Source organism: Bufo bufo, chromosome 4 (assembly GCF_905171765.1).
Source record: "Bufo bufo chromosome 4, aBufBuf1.1, whole genome shotgun sequence".
Classification (NCBI taxonomy): domain Eukaryota; kingdom Metazoa; phylum Chordata; class Amphibia; order Anura; family Bufonidae; genus Bufo; species Bufo bufo.
In genome coordinates, this window is record NC_053392.1 from 150,968,449 (window position 1) to 150,991,664 (window position 23,216).

Sequence of the window (23,216 nt, forward strand, 5' to 3'; positions counted from 1 at the left end):
GAGCCTTTGCTGCATTTGTCACAGTGAAATACAAGCTTGAAATACTGCACTAATATTCTGGGTTTAAAAAAACACCTATTTTGGCAATACCCTACATCTGGGGCCTTTGCTGCATTTGTTACTGTGAAATACAAGCCTGAAATACTGCAAATACTGCAAATACTGCAAATACTGCAATTATATTCTGGGTTTAAAAAAAACACCCATTTTGGCAAGACCCTACATCTGGGGCCTTTGCTGCATTTGTCACAGTGAAATAAAGCTTGAAATACTGCAATAATATCCTGGGTTTAAAAAAACACCAATTTTTGGCAAGACCCTACATCTGGGGCCTTTGCTGCATTTGTCACAGTGAAATAAAAGCTTGAAATACTGCAATAATATTCTGGGTTTAAAAAAACACTCATTTTAAGCAATACCCTATATCTGGGGCCTTTGCTGCATTTGTCACTGTGAAATACAAGCGTTAGATACTGCAAATATATTCTGGGTTTATTAAAACACCCATTTTTTGCAATACCCTACATCTCGAGCCTTTGCTGCATTTGTCACTGTGAAATACAAACGTTAGATACTGCTAATATATTATGTTAGAAAAAAAACACCCATTTTGGGCAAGATAATACATTTGCGGCCTTTGCTGCATTTCTGACAGACCAATACAAGCGTTATATATACCGCTGTTCTCTTATTAAAAAACACCCATTTTGGGCAAGAAAATACATTTGCGGCCTTTGCTGCATTTGTCGCAGTGAAATACAAGCGTTAGATACTGCTGTTATATTCTGTTATTACAAAAACACCCATTTTGGGCAAGATAATAAATTTGCGGCCTTTGCTGCATTTCTGAAATTCCAATACAAGCGTTATATACCGGTGTTATATTCTGGTATTAAAAAAACACAAATTTTTGGTAAGACCCTACATCTGAGGCCTTTGCTGCATTTGTCACAGTGAAATACAAGCTTAAAATACTGCACTAATATTCTGGGTTTAAAAAATAAATAAATTGGCAATACCATACATCTGGAGCCTTTGCTGCATTTGTCACAGTGAAATACAAGCTTGAAATACTGCACTAATATTCTGGGCTTAAAAAAAACACACATTTTTGGCAATACCCTACATCTGGAGCCATTCCTGCATTTGTTACAGTGAAATACAAGTTTGAAATACTGCAATTATATTTTAGTTTAAAAAAAACCGCCCATTTTGGCAAGACCCTATATGTGGGGCCTTTGCTGCATTTATCACAATAAAATACAAGCTTAAAATACTGCACTAATATTTTGGGTTTAAAAAAAACACAATTTTTTGGCAATACCCAACATCTGGGGCCTTTTCTGCATTTGTCACTCTGAATACTGCTAGATACTGCTGTTATATTTTGTTATAAAAAAACCCACCTTTTTGAGGCCTTTGCTGCATTTGTCACAGTGAAATACAACCAGTCAATACTGCAGTTAGTGACTAAGATTTAATTTTATTTTTTTTATACGTCCCGCCTCTCTTCCCCCCATATGGGTGGTGGGAGGGTAAAAGGAAAAAATAATTTTCTTTTTTATGCATAGAAAAATTAGTTGCGGTTGATAAAATGGAGATTGTTGATTTGTTATGTTTGGAATGAATATGTTTTTTTACGCAATGAAAATAAAGAGAGATTAAACACAAAAAAATAAAAAATAAAAAAATACTGCAGTTACATTGTTGGTTGACAAATTAACAGTTTTTGTGACCGTGAAGTAATTGTATAAAATGTGCCTGTCACACTATTGTGTGACCTCAAGAAATTTTAACTCTTCATGACCGCCACTGCTTTAATCTCAGTGAACTTAATTGTTGACTATTGGCTGTTACATTTTTTGCCTGACATAAACCATTTGTTAGTTTGGTGGGTGAACGCAAAGAATGAGGAGATCATCAAATAAGGGACTTGGCCCCGGTCGTGGTGCTGCTGGTGGAGCTCCTGTTGCAGGGAGAGGACGTGGTCGATCTTTGCCAGCTACACGCACAAGTGAAACACCTATCTCAGGTGCGAGTAGGCGACCTAACCTTCAGCGTTATTTGGTAAGGCCAACAAGTACAGGCGATAGTAGGTTGGGTGGCTGACAGTGCCTCCAGTTCCTTCACATTGTCTCACACCCAGTCTCCTGCTGAAAGATCAGAGTTGGCACCTGCAGCCCATATCCATCAGTCCTTCACCTCACCCCCTTGCAAATCAGCCAAGCAGTCTGATCCCCAAGTCATGGAGCAGTATCTTCTGCTTTTTGATGACTCTACTAGCAAAGTTTCCCAGGGCCACCCACGTAGCCCTGCCCCAGAAGTGGAAGAGATTGAGTGCACTGATGGCCAACCACTTATGTTTCAGGATGAGTACATGGGAGGACCACTGCAGCATGTCTCGGATGATGACAAAACACAGGTGCCAACTGCTATGGCTTTCTGCAGTGTGCAGACCGACAAGGAGGGCAGGGGTGAAGACTGGGTGGAAGATGATGTGGAGGACAATGAGGACCTCAACCCCACATGGAATCAAGGTCATGCGAGTGACCTGTGTAGTTCGGAGGAAGAGGCGGTGGTCGCACAGAGCCACCAGCACCAGCAAGAGGGAGCAGGGTGCAAAAGTGGAGCGGCTGTCCCCTAGACAGTATGCCTGCTACTGCCCACGGCAGCAAGGGACCAAGCACATCAAAGCCAGCTCCAAGGAGTTCCCTGGCGTGGCAGTTCTTCAGACAATGTGCTGATGACAAGACACAAGTGGTTTGCACGCTGTGCAATCAGAGCCTGAAGCGAGGCATAAACGTTCTCAACCTGAGCACAACCTGCATGACCAGGCATCTAAGTGCAAAGCACAAGCTGCATTGGAGTAGACACCTCAAAAACCAAGAAAGGTCTCTGGCTCCTCCCGCTTCCTCTTCTGCTGCAGTCTCGGCCTCTTCATCCACCTCTGGAGTGACAGTGGTACCTGCCACTCCGCATACAGAGGATCTACCAGCAATGCCACCACCTGGGTCACCAAGCATCTCCACAATCTCCCATGGAAGAGTTCAACTCTCTATCTCCCAAACAGTGGAGCGAAAGAGGAAGTACCCACCCGCGATCCCTGGCAGTAAATGCCAGCATTTCAAAATTACTGGCCTTTGAAATGTTGTCATTCCGTCTGGTGGAGACGGAGAGTTTTAAAAGCCTTATGGTGGTGGCTGTCCCACAGTACGTCGTGCCCAGCCGTCACTACTTTTCCAGACGAGCCATCCCTTTCCTTCACAACCATGTGGGGGGCAAAATCAGGTGTGCACTGCGCAATGCTATATGTGGCAAGGTCCACCTAACTACGAATACGTGGACCATTAAGCACGGTCAGGGATGTTATATCTCCCTAACAGCACACTGCAGTGGCGGCTGGGCCTGAGGCGGATAGCAGTTTGGAGCATGTCCTTCCACCACCGAGGATTGCAGGGCGCTTCAGTTTGCCTCCTGTTGCTTCCTCATCCTAGTCCGCTTTCTCATCCTCTACCGCCTCCTCATCCGGTCAGCGTAACACCTTCACCACCAATTTCAGCACAGCCAGGGGTAAACGACAGCAGGCTGCTTTAAAACGTAACTGTTTGGGGGACAAACCCCACACCGCGCAGGAGCTGTGGATGGGCATGGAACAAAAGACCGATGAGTGGTTGGTGCCAGTGAGCCTCAAGCCCGGACTGGTGGTGTGCGATAATGGGCGAAATCTCGTAGCAGCTCTGGGACTAGCCAGTTTGACACACATCCCTTGCCTGGCGCATGTGCTGAATTTGGTGGTGCTGAGGTTCCTTAAAAATTACCCCGATATGTCAGAGCTGCTGCATAAAGTGCGGGCTGTCTGTGCGCTCTTTCAGCATTCTCACCCTGCTGCTGCTCACCTGTCAGAGCTGCAGCGTAACTTTGGCCTTCCTGCTCACCGCCTCATATGCAACGTGCCCACAAGGTGGAACTCCACCTTGCACATGCTGGCCAGACTGTGCGAGCAGCAACAGGCGATAGTGGAGTTTCAGCTGCAGCATGAACGGGTGAGTCGCTCTGCGGAACAGCACCACTTCACCACCAATGAGTGGGCCTCCATTCGGGACCTGTGTGCCTTGTTGTGCTGTTTTGAGTACTACACCAACATGACTTGTGCCGATGACGCGGTTCTCAGCGTTACTATCCCACTTTTATGCCTCCTTGAAAAAACACTTTGGGCGATGATGGAAGAGGATGTGGCACAGGAGGAGGAGGGGGAAGAGGGATCATTTCATAGGGTTTCAGGCCAATCATTCACAAGTGGTTTCGAGGGTGGGTTGCTGCACCCACAAACACCAGGTACACAATTGTCCAACCAGGGCACAGTTCTGGAGGATGAAAAGGTGGAGTATGAGGAGGAGGAGATGGAGGTGGAGGAAGCGTGTTCACAGCAGGGTGGCACCCAAACCAGCTCACGGCCATCACTGGTGCGTGGCTGGGGGGTAGCAGAGGACACAGACGATACACCTCCCACAGGGGACAGATTTTTGTTGCCTCTGGACATTCTGGCACACATGAGCGATTACATGCTGCAGTGTCTCCACAACGACCGCCGAGTTGCCCACATTCTAACTTGTGCTGATTATTGGGTGGACACGCTGCTTCATCCCCGTTACAAGGACAACATACTGTCCTTAATTCCGTCACTGGAGCATGATCGTAAGATGCGCGTGTACAAGCGCACGCTGGTAGAAGTACTGCTGGTGGCATTCCCATCTGACAGCGGTGACACAGTGGAAGCACAAGGCGAAGGCAGAGGATGAGAAAGAGGTCACCAATGCAGCTGGGGCACCGCCATCACCTCAGAAGGCAGGGTTAGCATGGCCAAAATGTGGAAAAGCTTTGTCAGAACGCCACAACAACCAGCACCACCAGCTGATATGGAACGTCTTAGCAGGAGGCAGCATTTCAGCAACATGGTGGAGCAGTATGTGTGCACACGCCTATATGTACTGAATGATGGGTCTGCCCCCTTCAACTTCTGGGTCTCTAAATTGGGCACATTGTCTGAGCTTGCCCTTTACGCCTTGGAGGTGCTGGCCTGCCCTGCAGCCAGTGTATTGTCTGAACGTGTGTTTAGCATGGCAGGGGGCGTTATCACAGACAAGCGCAGCCACCTGTCCACAGCTAATATGGACAAACTCACGTTCATTAAAATTAGAGGTGGAACGAATCCAATTTTTTTCGCATCCGAAAAGGTTCTCCAATCTATCGAATATTTCGAATCTCGAATCCTACGAATTCTGTACATAAGAATTGTGTTAACGGTGTAAGAAACAAAGTGATCCAAACACTTATGGGGGGGATCTGTGGATGACGCTGTTTTGGGGGATCTGTGGATGGCACTGTTATGGGGGATCTGTGGATGGCACTGTCATGGGAGCTCTGTGGATGGCACTTTAATGGGGGATCTGTGGAAGGCACTGTTATGGGGGATCTGTGGATGGCACTGTTATGGGGGATCTGTGGATGGCACTGTTATGGGGGATCTGTGGATGGCACTGTTATGGGGATCTCTAGATGGCACTGTTATGGGGGATTTCTGGCTGGCACTGATATGGGGGGATCTGTGGATGACACATATATAGCATCTTATGCTATGTGCCATCCACAGATCCCCCCCATAACAGTGTCCCTGCAGTGTGAATCCAGCGGTTGGGGGCCGGCATCTGGATTAGGAATGACAGCGGGGACCGGTGCAGTCCCTGTATTCAAATGCACCGGCCCCGCTCACTGTAGTATAATCTTATTATTTAACCTGCATTGTTAAGATTTTATAATCCATCTGTATTACTTACATTACAACATTAAGTTCCTTAGCAGAGAGGAGGGAGGAGGCAGGCCGGCAGGATGGGCTGGCGGCGCATCACTCACTAGGTCACACGCCTGTGCCGCCTGCTTCATTCACAAAGTGTGCGGCACAGGCACGTGACGTAGTGAGTGAAGCGCCGCCCGCCCGTATTCCCGACCTGCCTCCTCCATCAAACGGAAGTTAATGTTGTAATGTAAGTAATACAGATGGATTATTATATATTAACAATGCAGGTTAGATCATAAGATTATACTACAGTGAGCGGGTCCAGTGCATTAGAATACAGGGACTGCACCTGTCCCAGCTGTCATAGATTCGTTGGATTTGAATTTAGTAAATGAGGTCGGGATTCGAGTACACAAATCCCTCAAATCCAACAAGATTCGAAGGATTTGTGGATTTGACGGATTCATCGTCCCACCTCTAATTAAAATGAACCAGGCATGGATCCCACAGATCTTGTGCAGAATAGACATTTATACCAGCCTTACCTAGCCATTATTATACTACAGCGCAATTGCTCATTGTTGTATTTTTGATATTTCCCACTCTTTTGTGGTGTACCCTAATTGAAAAATAAATAAAAATAATAATTAAAACCAAAAACCAGTGTTGGCTACCTTATCCTCCTCCACCACCGCTTCCACCTACAACGCTACGTCCACTGCCTCCTCACCCTCCTACTCCATAAGGACCTCCACCTCATACATCAAGATTATTTTATTTATTTTTTTACGTATTTTATTTTAAGTCATTTCACTCTACCTAGTGGACAGGTTAATAAATTTCACTAAATTGTATGTTACATTGTCGGGTAAAATTTACCAATTATTGTGATAAAGCCCTGCTCTACCTAATAGACAAGTTAAAAAATTTCACTAATTTGTTTGTTACTTTTTCAGGTGAATTTCACAATTTTTTTGCTGTGATATACCCCTGCTCTACCTAGTAGACATGTTAATAAATTTCACTCATTTTTCTGTTCCATATTTGGGTGACATTCACCAATTTTTGGCTGTGATATGCCCCTGCTATACCTAGTGGACAGGTTAATAAATTTCACTAATTTGTCTGTTACATTGTCGGGTGAAATTCACAAATTTTTGGCTGTGATATACCCCTGCTCTACCTAATAGACAGTTTAATAAATTTCAAAAAATTTTCTGTTACATAGTTGGGTGACATTCACACATTTTTGCCTATAATATACCCCTGCTCTACCTAGTAGACAGGTTACTAAATTTCACAAATTTTTCTGTTACATAGATGGGTGAAATTCACAAATTTTTGTCTGTGATATACCCCTGCTCTACCTAATAGACAGGTTAAAAAATTTCACTAATTTGTCTGTTACATTGTCGGGTGAAATTCAACAATTTTTGGCTATGATATTCCCCTGCTCTGCCTAGAAGACAGGTTAATACATTTCACAAATTTTTCTGTTACATAGTTGTGTGACATTCACCAATTTTTTGCTGTAATATACCCCTACTCTACCTAGTGGACAGGTTAATAAATTTCACTAATTTGTCTGTTACATTGTCAGGTGAAATTTACCAATTTTTGTCTGTGATATACCCCTGCTCTACCTAATAGAAAGGTTAATAAATTTCACTAATTTGGCTGTTACATTGTCGGGAGAAATTCACCAATTTTTTTCTGTGATATACCCCTGCTCTACCTAGTGGACAGGTTAATAAATTTCACTAATTTGTCTGTTACATTGTCAGGTGAAATTTACCAATTTTTGTCTGTGATATACCCCTGCTCTACCTAACAGAAAGGTTAATAAATTTCACTAATTTGGCTGTTACATAGTTGGGTGACATTCACCAATTTTTGCCTATAATATACCCCTGCTCTACCTAGTAGACAGATTTCTAAATTTCACTAATTTTTCTGTTACATAGTTGGGTGAAATTCACAAATTTTTGTCTGTGATATACCCCTGCTCTACCTAATAGACAGGTTAATAAATTTCACTAATTTGTCTGTTACATTGTAGGGTGAAATTCAGCACTTTTTGCCTATAATATACCCCTGCTTTACCTAATAGAGAGGTTAATAAATTTCACTAATTTGTCTGTTACATTGTCAGGTTAATCTCACCAATTTTTGGCTCTGATATACCCCTGCTGTACCTAGTAGACAGGTTACTAAATTTCACTAATATTTCTGTTACATACTTGGGTCACATTCACCAATATTTTTGTCTGTGCTATTCCCCTGCTCTACCTAATAGTCAGGTTAATAAATTTCACTAATTTGTCTGTTATATTGTCAGGTGAAATTCACAAATTTTTGGCTTTGAAATACCCCTGCTCTACCTAGTAGACAGGTTAATAAAATTCACTAATTTTTCTGTTACATAGTTGGGTGACATTCACCAATTTTTGGCTGTGATATACCCCTGCTCCACTTAGTATATAGGTTACTAAATTTCACAAATTTTTCTGTTACATAGTTGGGTGACATTCACTAATTTTGGGCTGTTATATACCCCTGCTCTACCTAGTGGACAGGTTAATAAATTTCACTAATTTGTCTGTTACATTGTCGGGTTAAATTCACCACTTTTTGGCTGTGATATACCCCTGCTCTACCTAGTAGACAGGTTACAAAATTTCACTAATTTTTCTGTTACATAGTTGGGTGACATTCACCAATTTTCTTGCTGTAATATACCCCTGCTCTACCTAGTGGTAAGGTTAATAAATTTCACTAATTTGTCTGTTACATTATCGGGTGAAATTCACCAATTTTTGGCTGTGATACAGTTGCAAGAAAAAGTATGGAAACCCTTTGGAATGATATGGATTTCTGTACAAATTGGTCATAAAATGTGATCTGATTTTCATCTAAGTCACAACAATAGACAACCACAGTCTGCTTAAACTAATAACACAAATAGTTAAATGTTACCATGTTTTTATTGAACACACCATGTAAACATTCACAGTGCAGGTGGAAAAAGTATGTGAACCGCAGCAATAACTTCAACCAAACGTTTCCTGTAGTTGCAGATCAGACGTGCACAACGGTCAGGAGAAGGGTTCGTACCGAACTTTAGGATTTTTGGACCCCGGACCCGAACATTTTCGTAAAAGTTCGGGTTCGGGTTCGGTGTTCGGCGCTTTCTTGGCGTTTTTTGAAAGGCTGCACAGCAGCCAATCAACAAGCGTCATACTACTTGTCCCAAGAGGCCATCACAGCCATGCCTACTAATGGCATGGCTGTTATTGGCCAGAGCAGCATGTGACCCAGGCTCTATATAAGCTTGGGTCACGTAGCACTGCACGTCACTCTGCTGTTACAAGTGTAGGGAGAGGATGCTGCTGGACTTGTGATTTCAGGGAGAGCATAGGAGAGAATCTAACTCAGCGATCTACAGACAAATAGTTGTGTGGGTGCAGGGCACTATCGTTTTACCCTGCCATGAGCTCATTGACCAAAAATACTAACTTTTTGAATTCTGTTAGTTAGGTGGGTGGCCATTTTATGCATGATCAGTGCACCAGCACTGCATCTGAGCTTTTGGGACATTGCAAATCACCATTTTTGGGGGCAAACTACAACATCAGTGTGCAATTAAAGGAGGAAATACACCCATAATTTTCTGAGGTTTAAAAAACACATAAAAACAAAAACAAAACTGTATTTGCCAGATCTGCAAGTGTTAAATTCAAGAATTCAAGTTTAATATATACAGCATTCATATTCTGTTAGCAAAAAAAAGACTTTTTGTGCAATCTACATCTGTATTAGTCAGTGTGGATTTTAAGCTAGAAATACACCCATCATTTTCTGGGGTTTGAAAAACACACTTTTTTTAATACAGAAAACTGTATTTGCCAGATCTGCAAGTGTTAAATTCAAGTTAAATATATACAGCATTCATATTCTGTTAGCAAAAAAAGACTTTTTGGGCAATCTACAACATCTGTATTAGTCAGTGTGCAATTTAAGCTAGAAATACACCCATCATTTCTGTGCAAAGATATATTTACTTCAGGCCTACACTGATTCAGGGCGTTTGTGATCCCCACTATACATACAGGGGTTTTAATTAGGCATTTGAAATACAGTCATTTGAAATACATCCTTTTTGTGGAAAGATATATTTACTTCAGCCTACACTGGTTCAGACCGTGTGAGATACCCCCCTACAAACAGGGGTTTGAATCAGGCATTTGAAATACAGCCATTTTGTGCAAAGATATATTTACTTCAGGCCTACAGAGGTTCAGGCTCTCTGAGATACTACCTCTACATACAGGGGTTTGAATCAGGCATTTGAAATATAGCCATTTGAAATACAGCCATTTGAAATACAGCCATTTTGTGCAAAGATATATTTACTTCAGGCCTACAGAGGTACAGGCCATCTGCGATACTCCCTCTACATACAGGGGTTTGAATCAGGCATTTGAAATATAGCCATTTGAAATACAACCTTTTTGTGCAAAGATATATTTACTTCAGGCCTTCACTGATTCAGGGCGTGTGTGATCCCCCCTATACATACAGGGTCTTGAATCAGGCATTTGAAATACAGCCATTTGAAATACAGCCATTTGGTTCAAATAAATCTTTAATTCAGGCCTAGTCTGGCTCAGGCCGTGAGATACACCCTTTACATACTGTCGTTCTTTTTTACTATTAATTAAACACCCATTTAGGGCAAGATCCTAAATTCAAAAAATATGAGGAGAGCGTCAAATAAGGGACGTGGCCCAGGTCGTGGTGCTGCTGGTGGAGCTCCTGTTGCAGAAAGAGGACGTGGTCGATCTGTGCCAGCTACACCACAAGTGAACCCCCTTCCTCAGGTGCGAGTAGGCGACAAAACCTGCAGCGGTATTTGATCGGGACTAATGCTGCTCTACGAATGGTGACAGTGGATCCAGTTCCTTCACATTGTCTCCCACCCAGTCTCCTGCTGAAAGACCACAGTTGGCACCTGCAGCCGAAGTCCATCAGTCTTTCACCTCACCCCCTTGCAAATCAGCCAAGCAGTCTTAGCCCCAAGTCATGCAGCAGTCTCTTCTGTTTTTTGATGACTCTGTTACCCAGGGCCATCCACCTAGCCCTGCCCCAGAAGTGGAAGAGATTGAGTGCACCGATGCCCAACCACTTATTTTTCAAGATGAGTACATGGGAAGACCATCGCAGCACGTCTCGGATGATGATGAAACACAGGTGCCAACTGCTGGGGCTTTCAAAAGCGTGCAGACCGACAAAGAAGTCAGGGGTGAAGACTTGGTGGAAGATGATGTGGAGGACGATGAGGTCCTCGACCCCACATGGAATCAAGGTCATGCGAGTGAAAGATGTAGTTTGGAGGAAGAGGCGGTGGTCGCACAGAGCCACCAGCACAGCAGAAGAGGGAGCAGGGTGCAAAAGCGGAGCGGCCGTCCTCTAGACAGTACGCCTCCTACTTCCCACCGCAGCAAGGGACCGAGAAAACCAAAGCCAGCTCCAAGGAGTTCCCTGGCGTGGCAGTTCTTCAGACAATGTGCTGATGACTACACGAGTGGTTTGCACGCTGTGCAATCAGAGCCTGAAGCGAGGCATAAACGGTCTCAACCTGAGCACAACCTGCATGACCAGGCATTTAAGTGCAAAGCATGAGCTGCAGTGGAGTAGACACCTCAAAAACCAAGAAAGGTCTCTGGCTCCTCCTGCTTCCAATTCTGCTGCAGTCGCGGCCTCTTCATCCACCTCTGGAGTGACAGTGCCACCTGGCACCCCACAAACAGAGGATCTGCCAGCAACACCAACACCTGGGTCACCAAGAATCTCCACAATGTCCCACGGAAGCGTTCAGCTTTCCATATCCCAAACGCTGGAGAGGAAGAGGAAGTACCCCCCTACCCACCCATGATCCCTAGCCCTGAAAGCCAGCATTTCAAAATTACTTGCCTTTGAAATGCTGTCATTCCGTCTGGTGGAGACGGATAGTTTTAAAGGCCTTATGGCGGTGGCTGTCCCACAATACGTCATGCCCAGCCGCCACTAATTTTCAAGGCGAGCCATCCCTTCCCTTCACAACCAGTAGGGGACAAAATCAGGTGTGCACTGTGCAACGCCATCTGTGACTACGGATACTTGGATCAGTAAGCACGGTCAGGGCCGTTATATCTCCCTAACAGCACACTGGGTAAATGCAGTGGCGGCTGGGCCTAAGGCGGATAGCAGTTTGGCGCATGTCCTTCCTCCACCGAGGATTGCAGGGCGCTTCAGTTTGCCTCCTGTTGCTTCCTCCTCCTACTCTGCTTCCTCATCCTCTACCAGCTCCTCATCCGGTCAGCGTAACACCTTCACCACCAACTTCAGCACAGCCAGGGGTAAACGACAGCAGGCAGTTTCAAAACTTATCTGTTTGGGGGACAAACCCCACACCGCGCAGGAGCTGTGGACGGGCCTTGAACAACAGACCGATGAGTGGTTTGTGCTAGTCAGCCTCAAGCCCGGCCTGGTGGTGTGCGATAATGGGCGAAATCTCGTAGCAGCTCTGGGACTAGCCGGTTTGACGCACATCACTTGCCTGGCGCCTGTGCTGGATTTGGTGGTACAGAGATTCCTTAAAAATTACCCCGACATGTCAGAGCTGCTGCATAACGTCACCCTGCTCGCCTGTCAGCGCTGCAGCGTAACTTCGGCCTTCCTGCTCCCCGCCTCATATGCGACGTGCCCACAAGAATGAACTCCACCTTGCACATGCTGGCCAGACTGCAGGCGATAGTGGAGTTTCAGCTGCAGCATGCACGGGTGAGTCGCTCGGCGGAACAGCACCACTTTACCACCAATGACTGCGCCTCCATGCGAGACCTGTGTTCCTTGTTGCGCTGTTTCGAGTACTCCACCAATATGGCCAGTGCCGATAACGCCGTTCTCAGCGTTACAATCCCACTTCTATGTCTCCTTGAAAAAACGCTCATGGCGATGATGGAAGAGGATGTGGCACAGGAGGAGGAAGAGGGATCATTTCGTAGGGTTTCCGGCCAGTCATTCCCAAGTGGCTCCGAGGGTGGGTTCCTGCACCCACAAACCCAAGGTACACAATTGTCCAGCCAGGGCACAGTTCTGGAGGATGAGGAGGTGGAGGATGAGGAGATGGAGGAGGAGGAACCATGTTCACAGCAGGGTGGCACCCAGACCAGCTCATGGCCATCACTGGTGCGTGGATGTGGGGATTCAGAGGACACAGACGATACACCTCCCACAGAGGACAGCTTTTCGTTGCCTCTGGGCAGCCTTGCACACATGAGCGATTACATGCTGCAGTGTCTCCGCAACGACCGCAGAGTTGCTCACATTCTAACTTGTGCTGATTACTGGGTGGCCACGCTGCTGGATCCCGTTACAAGGACAACGTACCGTCCTTAATTCCATCACTGGATCGTGATCGTAAGATGCGCGAGTACAAGCACATGCTGGTAGACGCGCTGCTGGTGGCATTCCCACCTGACAGCGGGGGCACAGTGGAAGCACAAGGCGAAGGCAGAGGACGAGGAAGAGGTCGCCAACGCAGCTGGGGCACCGCCATCACCTCAGAAGGCAGGGTTAGCATGGCCGACAAGTGGAAAAGCTTTGTCAGCACGCCACAACAACCAGCACCACCAGCTGATATGGAACGTCTTAGCAGGAGGCAGCATTTCACCAACATGGTGGAGCAGTATGTGTACACACGCCTACACGTACTGAATGACGGGTCTGCCCCCTTCAACTTCTGGGTCTCCAAATTGGGCACATGGCGTGAGCTTGTCCTTTACGCCTTGGAGGTGCTGGCCTGCCCTGCAGCCAATGTATTTATCTGAACGTGTGTTTAGCACGGCAGGAGGCGTCATCACAGACAAGCGCAGCCGCCTGTCCACAGCCAATGTGTACAAGCTCACGTTCATTAAAATGAACCAGGCTTGGATCCCACAAGACTTGTCTGTACCTTGTGCAGAATAGACATTTATACCACCATCAAACATACATTCTTGTACTCAAGTCAAGTGCAATGATTCTTTGTTTTCTTTTTTTTTGTCACAATATTTTGGGAGCTACCTATCCCAATAAAAGATTTAAAAAAAAACATTGTTGGCTACCTCCTCCCCCTCCATTGCTGCCTCCACCTACAACACCACATTCAACGCCTCATTAACCTCCGACTCCATATACACCTCCTTCTCTGAGTTGCAGGTTAATAATTTGTCATTTTTAGTTATTTTATTTTAAGTTATTACCATATCCACATTTGTTTAAAGAGCAGTTGCCATGCTCTTAAGTAGAGATGTAACGAACTATTCGCCGGCGAACAGTTCCCGGCGAACATCGCTTGTTTGCGTTCACCGCGGCGGGCGTACATATGTGATGTTTGGTCCGCCCCCTATACGTCATCATTGAGCAAACTTTGACCCTGTACCTCACAATCAGCAGACACATTCCAGCCAATAAGCAGTATACCCTCCCTCCCAGACCCTCACACCTCCTATCAAAAAGCAAGGACAGCATCCATCTTAGATTCATTCGGAAGCTGCACTCTTAGTGAAAGGAGGGACAGTGCAGCTGCTGCTGATTTAATTGGGAAATAGATAGCTAGGCCAGTGTATTCAGTGTCCACTGCAGTCCTCAAAGACTCATCTGATCTGCTGTAAGGACAGCACCCCAAAAAGCCCTTTTTAGGGCTGGTACATCAGGCTGTTTTTTACTTCTTCTCTGTAATCTAATTGCAGTTCCCTGGCAGCGTGTGTGTCAGGCCTACAGCGTGTACTGTGCCCACTACTGCCAGTGCCCAGTGCCATCACCCATATCTGGTGTCACAGTAGCTTGCATTTACAAAAATAAATAAAATTTTTCCACTGTAATCTAATTGCAGTTGCCTGCAAGCGTGTGTGTCAGGACTACAGCGTGTACTGTGCCCACTACTGCCAGTGCCCAGTGCCACCACTCATATCTGGTGTCACAGTAGCTTGCATTAAAAAAAATACACTGCTCAAAAAAATAAAGGGAACACAAAAATAACACATCCTAGATCTGAGTTAATTAAATATTCTTCTGAAATACTTTGTTCTTTACATAGTTGAATGTGCTGACAACAAAATCACACACAAATTAAAAAATGGAAATCAAATTTTTCAACCCATGGAGGTCTGGATTTCGAGTCACACTCAAAATTAAAGTGGAAAAACACACTACAGGCTGATCCAACTTTGATGTAATGTCCTTAAAACAAGTCAAAATGAGTCTCAGTAGTGTGTGTGGCCTCCACATGCCTGTATGACCTCCCTACAACGCCAGTGCATGCTCCTGATGAGGTGGCGGACGGTCTCCTGAGGGATCTCCTCCCAGACCTGGACTAAAGCATCTGCCAACACCTGGACAGTCTGTGGTGCAACGTGACGTTGGTGGATAGAGCGAGACATGATGTCCCAGATGTGCTCAATTGGATTCAGGTCTGGGGAACGGGCGGGCCAGTCCATAGCATCAATGCCTTCGTCTTGCAGGAACTGCTGACACACTCCAGCCACATGAGGTCTAGCATTGTCTTGCATTAGGAGGAACCCAGGGCCAACCGCACCAGCATATGGTCTCACAAGGTGTCTGAGGATCTCATTTCGGTACCTAATGGCAGTCAGGCTACCTCTGGCGAGCACATGGAGGGCTGTGCGGCCCTCCAAAGAAATGCCACCCCACACCATTACTGACCCAATGCCAAACCGGTCATGCTGGAGGATGTTGCAGGCAGCAGAACGTTCTCCACGGCATCTCCAGACTCTGTCACGTCTGTCACATGTGCTCAGTGTGAACCTGCTTTCATCTGTGAAGAGCACAGGCCACCATTGGCGAATTTGCCAATCTTGGTGTTCTCTGGCAAATGCCAAACGTCCTGCACGGTGTTGGGCTGTAAGCCCAACCCCCACCTGTGGATGTCGGGCCCTCATATCACCCTCATGGAGTCTGTTTATGACCGTTTGAGCAGACACATGCACATTTGTGGACTGCTGGAGGTCATTTTGCAGGGCTCTGGCAGTGCTCTTCCTGTTCCTCCTTGCACAAAGGCGGAGGTAGCGGTCTTGCTGCTGGGTTGTTGCCCTCCTACGGCCTCCTCCACGTCTCCTGATGTACTGGCCTTTCTCCTGGTAGCGCCTCCATGCTCTGGACACTACGCTGACAGACACAGCAAACCTTCTTGCCACAGCTCGCATTGATGTGCCATCCTGGATAAGCTGCACTACCTGAGCCACTTGTGTGGGTTGTAGACTCCGTCTCATGCTACCACTAGAGTGAAAGCACCGCCAGCATTCAAAAGTGACCAAAACATCAGCCTGGAAGCATAGAAAATGAGAAGTAGTCTGTGGTCACTACCTGCAGAACCACTCCTTTATTGGGGGTGTCTTGCTAATTGCCTATAATTTCCACCTGTTGTCTATCCCATTTGCACAACAGCATGTGAAATTGATTGTCACTCAGTGTTGCTTCCTAAGTGGACAGTTTGATTTCACAGAAGTGTGATTGACTTGGAGTTACATTGTGTTGTTTAAGTGTTCCCTTTATTTTTTTGAGCAGTGTATATATAATTTCACTGTAATATAATTGCAGTTGCCTGCAAGCGTGTGTGTCAGGCCTACAGCTTGTACTGTGCCCACTACTGCCAGTGCCCACTGCCACCACTAATATCTGGTGTCACAGTAGCTTGCATTTAAAAAAATAAATAAAAAATGTCACTGTAATATAATTGCAGTTGCCTGCAAGCGTGTGTGTCAGGCCTACAGCGTGTACTGTGCCCACTACTGACAGTGCCCAGTGCCACCACTAATATCTGGTGACACAGTAGCTTGCATTTAAAAAAATTATATTTTTTTCACTGTAATCTAATCGCAGTTGCCTGCAAGTGTGTGTGTCAGGCCTACAGCCTGTACTGTGCCCACTACTGCCAGTGCCTAGTTGCACCACTCATATCTGGTGTCACAATAGCTTGCATTTAAAAAAATAAAACAAAATTTTCACTGTAATATTATTGCAGTTGCCTGCAAGCGTGTGTGTCAGCCCTACAGCGTGTACTGTGCCCACTACTGCTAGTGCCCAGTGCCACCACTCATATCTGGTGTCACAGTAGCTTGCGTTTAAAAAAAATTAAGAAATTTTCACTGTGATATAATTGCAGTTGCCTGCAAGCGTGTGTGTCAGGCCTACAGCTTGTACTGTGCCCACTACTGCCAGTGCCCAGTTGCACCACTCATATCTGGTGTCACAGTAGCTTGCATTTTAAAAAATATATATATATTTCCACTGTAATCTAATCGCAGTTGCCTGCAAGCGTGTGTGTCAGGCCTACAGCGTGTACTGTGCCCACTACTGCCAGGGCCCAGTGCCACCACTCATATCTGGTGTCACAGTAGCTTGCATTAAAAAAAATATATATAATTTCACTGTAATATAATTGCAGTTGCCTGCAAGCGTGTGTGTCAGGCCTACAGCTTGTACTGTGCCCACTACTGCCAGTGCCCACTGCCACCACTAATATCTGGTGTCACAGTAGCTTGCATTTAAAAAAATAAATAAAAAATGTCACTGTAATATAATTGCAGTTGCCTGCAAGCGTGTGTGTCAGACCTACAGCGTGTACTGTGCCCACTACTGCCAGTGCCCAGTGCCACCACTAATATCTGGTGACACAGTAGCTTGCATTTAAAAAAATAATATTTTTTTCACTGTAATCTAATCGCAGTTGCCTGCAAGTGTGTGTGTCAGGCCTACAGCCTGTACTGTGCCCACTACTGCCAGTGCCCAGTTGCACCACTCATATCTGGTGTCACAATAGCTTGCATTTAAAAAAATAAAACAACATTTTCACTGTAATATTATTGCAGTTGCCTGCAAGCGTGTGTGTCAGCCCTACAGCGTGTACTGTGCCCACTACTGCTAGTGCCCAGTGCCACCACTCATATCTGGTGTCACAGTAGCTTGCATTTTAAAATATATATATATATTTCCACTGTAATCTAATCGCAGTTGCCTGCAAGCGTGTGTGTCAGGCCTACAGCGTGTACTGTGCCCACTACTGCCAGGGCCCAGTTGCACCACTCATATCTGGTGTCACAGTAGCTTGCATTTTAAAATATATATATATATTTCCACTGTAATCTAATCGCAGTTGCCTGCAAGCGTGTGTGTCAGGCCTACAGCGTGTACTGTGCCCACTACTGCCAGGGCCCAGTTGCACCACTCATATCTCGTGTCACAGTACCTTGCATTTAAAAAAATAAAACAAATTTTTCACTGTTATATAATTGCATTTTCTTGCAAGCGTGTGTGTCAGGCCTACAGCGTGTACTGTGCCCACTACTGCCAGTGCCCAGTGCCACCACTCAAATCTGGTGTCACAGTAGCTTGCATTTAAAAAAATAAAATAAAATTTTCACTGTAATATAATTGCAGTTGCCTGCAAGCGTGTGTGTCAGGCCTACAGCTTGTACTGTGCCCACTACTGCCAGTGCCCAGTTGCACCACTCATATCTGGTGTCACAATAGCTTGCATTTAAAAAAATAAAACAAATTTTTCACTGTTATATAATTGCATTTTCTTGCAAGCGTGTGTGTCAGCCCTACAGCGTGTACTGTGCCCACTACTGCCAGTGCCCAGTGCCACCACTCATATCTGGTGTCACAGTAGCTTGCATTTAAAAAAAATAAAATAAAAAATTCACTGTAATATAATTGCAGTTGCCTGCAAGCGTGTGTGTCAGGCCTACAGCGTGTACTGTGCCCACTACTGCCAGTGCCACCACTAATATCTGGTGTCACAGTAGCTTGCATTTAAAAAAATAAATAAAAATTTTACTGTAATATAATTGCAGTTGCCTGCAAGCGTGTGTGTCAGGCCTACAGCGTATACTGTGCCCACTTGCCCAGTGCCACCACTAATATCTGGTGTCACAGTAGCTTGCATTTAAAAAAATAATATATTTTTCACTGTAATCTAATCGCAGTTGCCTGCAAGTGTGTGTGTCAGGCCTACAGCATGTACTGTGCCCACTACTGACAGTGCCCAGTTGCACCACTCATATCTGGTGTCACAATAGCTTGCATTAAAAAAAAAAAACTAATTTTTCACTGTAATATTATTGCAGTTGCCTGCAAGCGTGTGTGTCAGCCCTACAGCGTGTACTGTGCCCACTACTGCCAGTGCCCAGTGCCACCACTCATATCTGGTGTCACAGTAGCTTGCGTTTAAAAAAATAAAATAAAAAATTCACTGTAATCTAATTGCAGTTGCCTGCAAGCGTGTGTGTCAGGCCTACAGCTTGTATTGTGCCCACTACTGCCAGTGCCCAGTTGCACCACTCATTTCTAGTGTCACAGTAGCTTGCATTTTAAAAAATATATATATATTTACACTGTAATCTAATCGCAGTTGCCTGCAAGCGTGTGTGTCGGGCCTACAGCGTGTACTGTGCCCACTACTGCCAGGGCCCAGTTGCACCACTCATATCTCGTGTCACAGTAGCTTGCATTTAAAATAATAAAGCAAATTTTTCACTGTAATATAATTGCAGTTGCCTGCAAGCGTGTGTGTCAGGCCTACAGCGTATACTGTGCCCACTACTGCCAGTGCCCAGTTGCACCACTCATATCTCCTGTCAGAGTAGCTTGCATTTAAAAATAAAAAAACATTTTTCACTGTAATATAATTGCAGTTGCCTGCAAGCGTGTGTGTCAGGCCTACAGCGTGTACTGTGCCCACTACTGCCAGTGCCACCACTAATATGTGGTGTCACAGTTAGAGTTGAGCGAACACCTGGATGTTCGGGTTCGACGAGTTCGGCCGAACTTTCGAAAAATGTTCGGGTTCGGGATCCGAACTCGACCCGAACTTCATCCCGAACCCGAACCCCATAGAAGTCAATGGGGACCCGAACTTTTGGGCACTAAAAAGGCTGTAAAACACACCCGGAAAGGGCTAGAGGGCTGCAAAAGGCAGCAAAATGTAGTTAAATCCCCTGCAAACAAATGTAGATAGGGAAATGATGAGTTAACATAAAATAAATAAAAATTAAACAACATTAATTGGAGTGAGGTCCCATAGCACAGAATCAGGCTTCAAGTCACCCACCAATGGAGAAGGTCACTTACTATTATTTTGACCACAGCACCCAGACAAAGGAGAGAGGTCCCACAGCAGAGAACCAGGCATCATATCACCCACCACAGGAGTAGGCCACCATTTAGTTACTTTGACCCCTACACCCAGACGGAGGAGAGAGGTTACACAGCAGAGAATCAGGCATTTAGATCACCCACCACAGGAGTAGGCCACCATTGAATCAGACCCCGGCAACCATGTCAGATGGCACAAGCATAAGCTTTATATCAATCAGCACAGGAGAAGGCGACTTTGACAGACTTTGACCCCTACACCCGGACGGAGGAGAGAGGTTTCAAAGCAGAGAATCAGGCATTTAGATCACCCACCACAGGAGTAGGCCCCAATTTAATGGGACCCCGGCAACCATGTCAGATGGCACAACCATCAGCTTCATATCAATCAGCACAGGAGAAGGCGACTTTGAAAGACTTTGACCCCTACACCCAGACGGAGGAGAGAGGTTTCACAGCAGAGAATCAGGCATTTAGATCACCCACCACAGGAGTAGGCCCCCATTGAATCAGACCCTGGCAACCATGTCAGATGGCACAACCATCAGCTTTATATCAATCAGCACAGGAGAAGGCGACTTTGAAAGACTTTGACCCCTACACCCAGATGGAGGAGAGAGGTTTCACAGCAGAGAATCAGGCATCATATCAACCACCACAGGAGAAGCCACCATTTAGTTACTTTGACCCCTGCACCCAGGAAGAGGAGAGAGGCACCACAGCACATATTCTGGCATCATATCAGCCACCACAGGAGAAGCCACCATTGAGTTACTTTGACCCCCGCACCCAGGAAGAGGAGAGAGGCACCACAGCACATATTCTGGCATCATATCAGCCACCACAGGAGAAGCCACCATTGAGTTACTTTGACCCCCGCACCCAGGAAGAGGAGAGAGGCACCACAGCACATATTCTGGCATCATATCAGCCACCACAGGAGAAGCCACCATTGAGTTACTTTGACCCCTGCACCCAGGAAGAGGAGAGAGGCCCCACAGCACATATTCTGGCATCATATCAGCCACCACAGGAGAAGCCACCATTTAGTTACTTTGACCCCTTCACCCAAACAGAGGAGAGAGGTTCCACATCAGAGAATCAGGCATCATATCAACCACCACAGGAGTAGGCCACAATTTAATGGGACCCCGGCAACCATGTCAGATGGCACAACCATCAGCTTCATATCAATCAGCACAGGAGAAGGCGACTTTGAAAGACTTTGACCCCTACACCCAGACGGAGGAGAGAGGTTTCACAGCAGAGAATCAGGCATTTAGATCACCCACCACAGGAGTAGGCCCCCATTGAATCAGACCCTGGCAACCATGTCAGATGGCACAACCATCAGCTTTATATCAATCAGCACAGGAGAAGCCACCATTGAGTTACTTTGACCCCTGCACCCAGGAAGAGGAGAGAGGCCCCACAGCACATATTCTGGCATCATATCAGCCACCACAGGAGAAGCCACCATTGAGTTACTTTGACCCCTGCACCCAGGAAGAGGAGAGAGGCCCCACAGCACATATTCTGACATCATATCAGCCACCACAGGAGAAGCCACCATTGAGTTACTTTGACCCCTGCACCCAGGAAGAGGAGAGAGGCCCCACAGCACATATTCTGGCATCATACTAACCACCACAGGAGAAGCCACCATTGAGTTACTTTGACCCCTGCACCCAGGAAGAGGAGAGAGGCCCCACAGCACATATTCTGGCATCATATCAGCCACCACAGGAGAAGCCACCATTGAGTTACTTTGACCCCCGCACCCAGGAAGAGGAGAGAGGCACCACAGCACATATTCTGGCATCATATCAGCCACCACAGGAGAAGCCACCATTGAGTTACTTTGACCCCTGCACCCAGGAAGAGGAGAGAGGCCCCACAGCACATATTCTGGCATCATACCAACCACCACAGGAGAAGCCACCATTGAGTTACTTTGACCCCTGCACCCAGGAAGAGGAGAGAGGCCCCACAGCACATATTCTGGCATCATATCAGCCACCACAGGAGAAGCCACCATTGAGTTACTTTGACCCCCGCACCCAGGAAGAGGAGAGAGGCACCACAGCACATATTCTGGCATCATATCAGCCACCACAGGAGAAGCCACCATTGAGTTACTTTGACCCCCGCACCCAGGAAGAGGAGAGAGGCACCACAGCACATATTCAGGCATCATATCACACACCACAGGAGAAGGCCTCTTTCAGTGATTTAGGCCTTTGGACCCAGACAGAGGAGAGAGGCACCACAGCACATATTCTGGCATCATATCAGCCACCACAGGAGAAGCCACCATTGAGTTACTTTGACCCCTGCACCCAGGAAGAGGAGAGAGGCCCCACAGCACATATTCTGGCATCATATCAGCCACCACAGGAGAAGCCACCATTGAGTTACTTTGACCCCTGCACCCAGGAAGAGGAGAGAGGCACCACAGCACATATTCTGGCATCATATCAGCCACCACAGGAGAAGCCACCATTGAGTTACTTTGACCCCTGCACCCAGGAAGAGGAGAGAGGCCCCACAGCACATATTCTGGCATCATACTAACCACCACAGGAGAAGCCACCATTGAGTTACTTTGACCCCTGCACCCAGAAAGAGGAGAGAGGCCCCACAGCACATATTCTGGCATCATATCAGCCACCACAGGAGAAGCCACCATTGAGTTACTTTGACCCCCGCACCCAGGAAGAGGAGAGAGGCACCACAGCACATATTCTGGCATCATATCAGCCACCACAGGAGAAGCCACCATTGAGTTACTTTGACCCCTGCACCCAGGAAGAGGAGAGAGGCCCCACAGCACATATTCTGGCATCATATCAGCCACCACAGGAGAAGCCACCATTGAGTTACTTTGACCCCCGCACCCAGGAAGAGGAGAGAGGCACCACAGCACATATTCTGGCATCATATCAGCCACCACAGGAGAAGCCACCATTGAGTTACTTTGACCCCTGCACCCAGGAAGAGGAGAGAGGCCCCACAGCACATATTCTGGCATCATACTAACCACCACAGGAGAAGCCACCATTGAGTTACTTTGACCCCTGCACCCAGGAAGAGGAGAGAGGCCCCACAGCACATATTCTGGCATCATATCAGCCACCACAGGAGAAGCCACCATTTAGTTACTTTGACCCCTTCACCCAAACAGAGGAGAGAGGTTCCACATCAGAGAATCAGGCATCATATC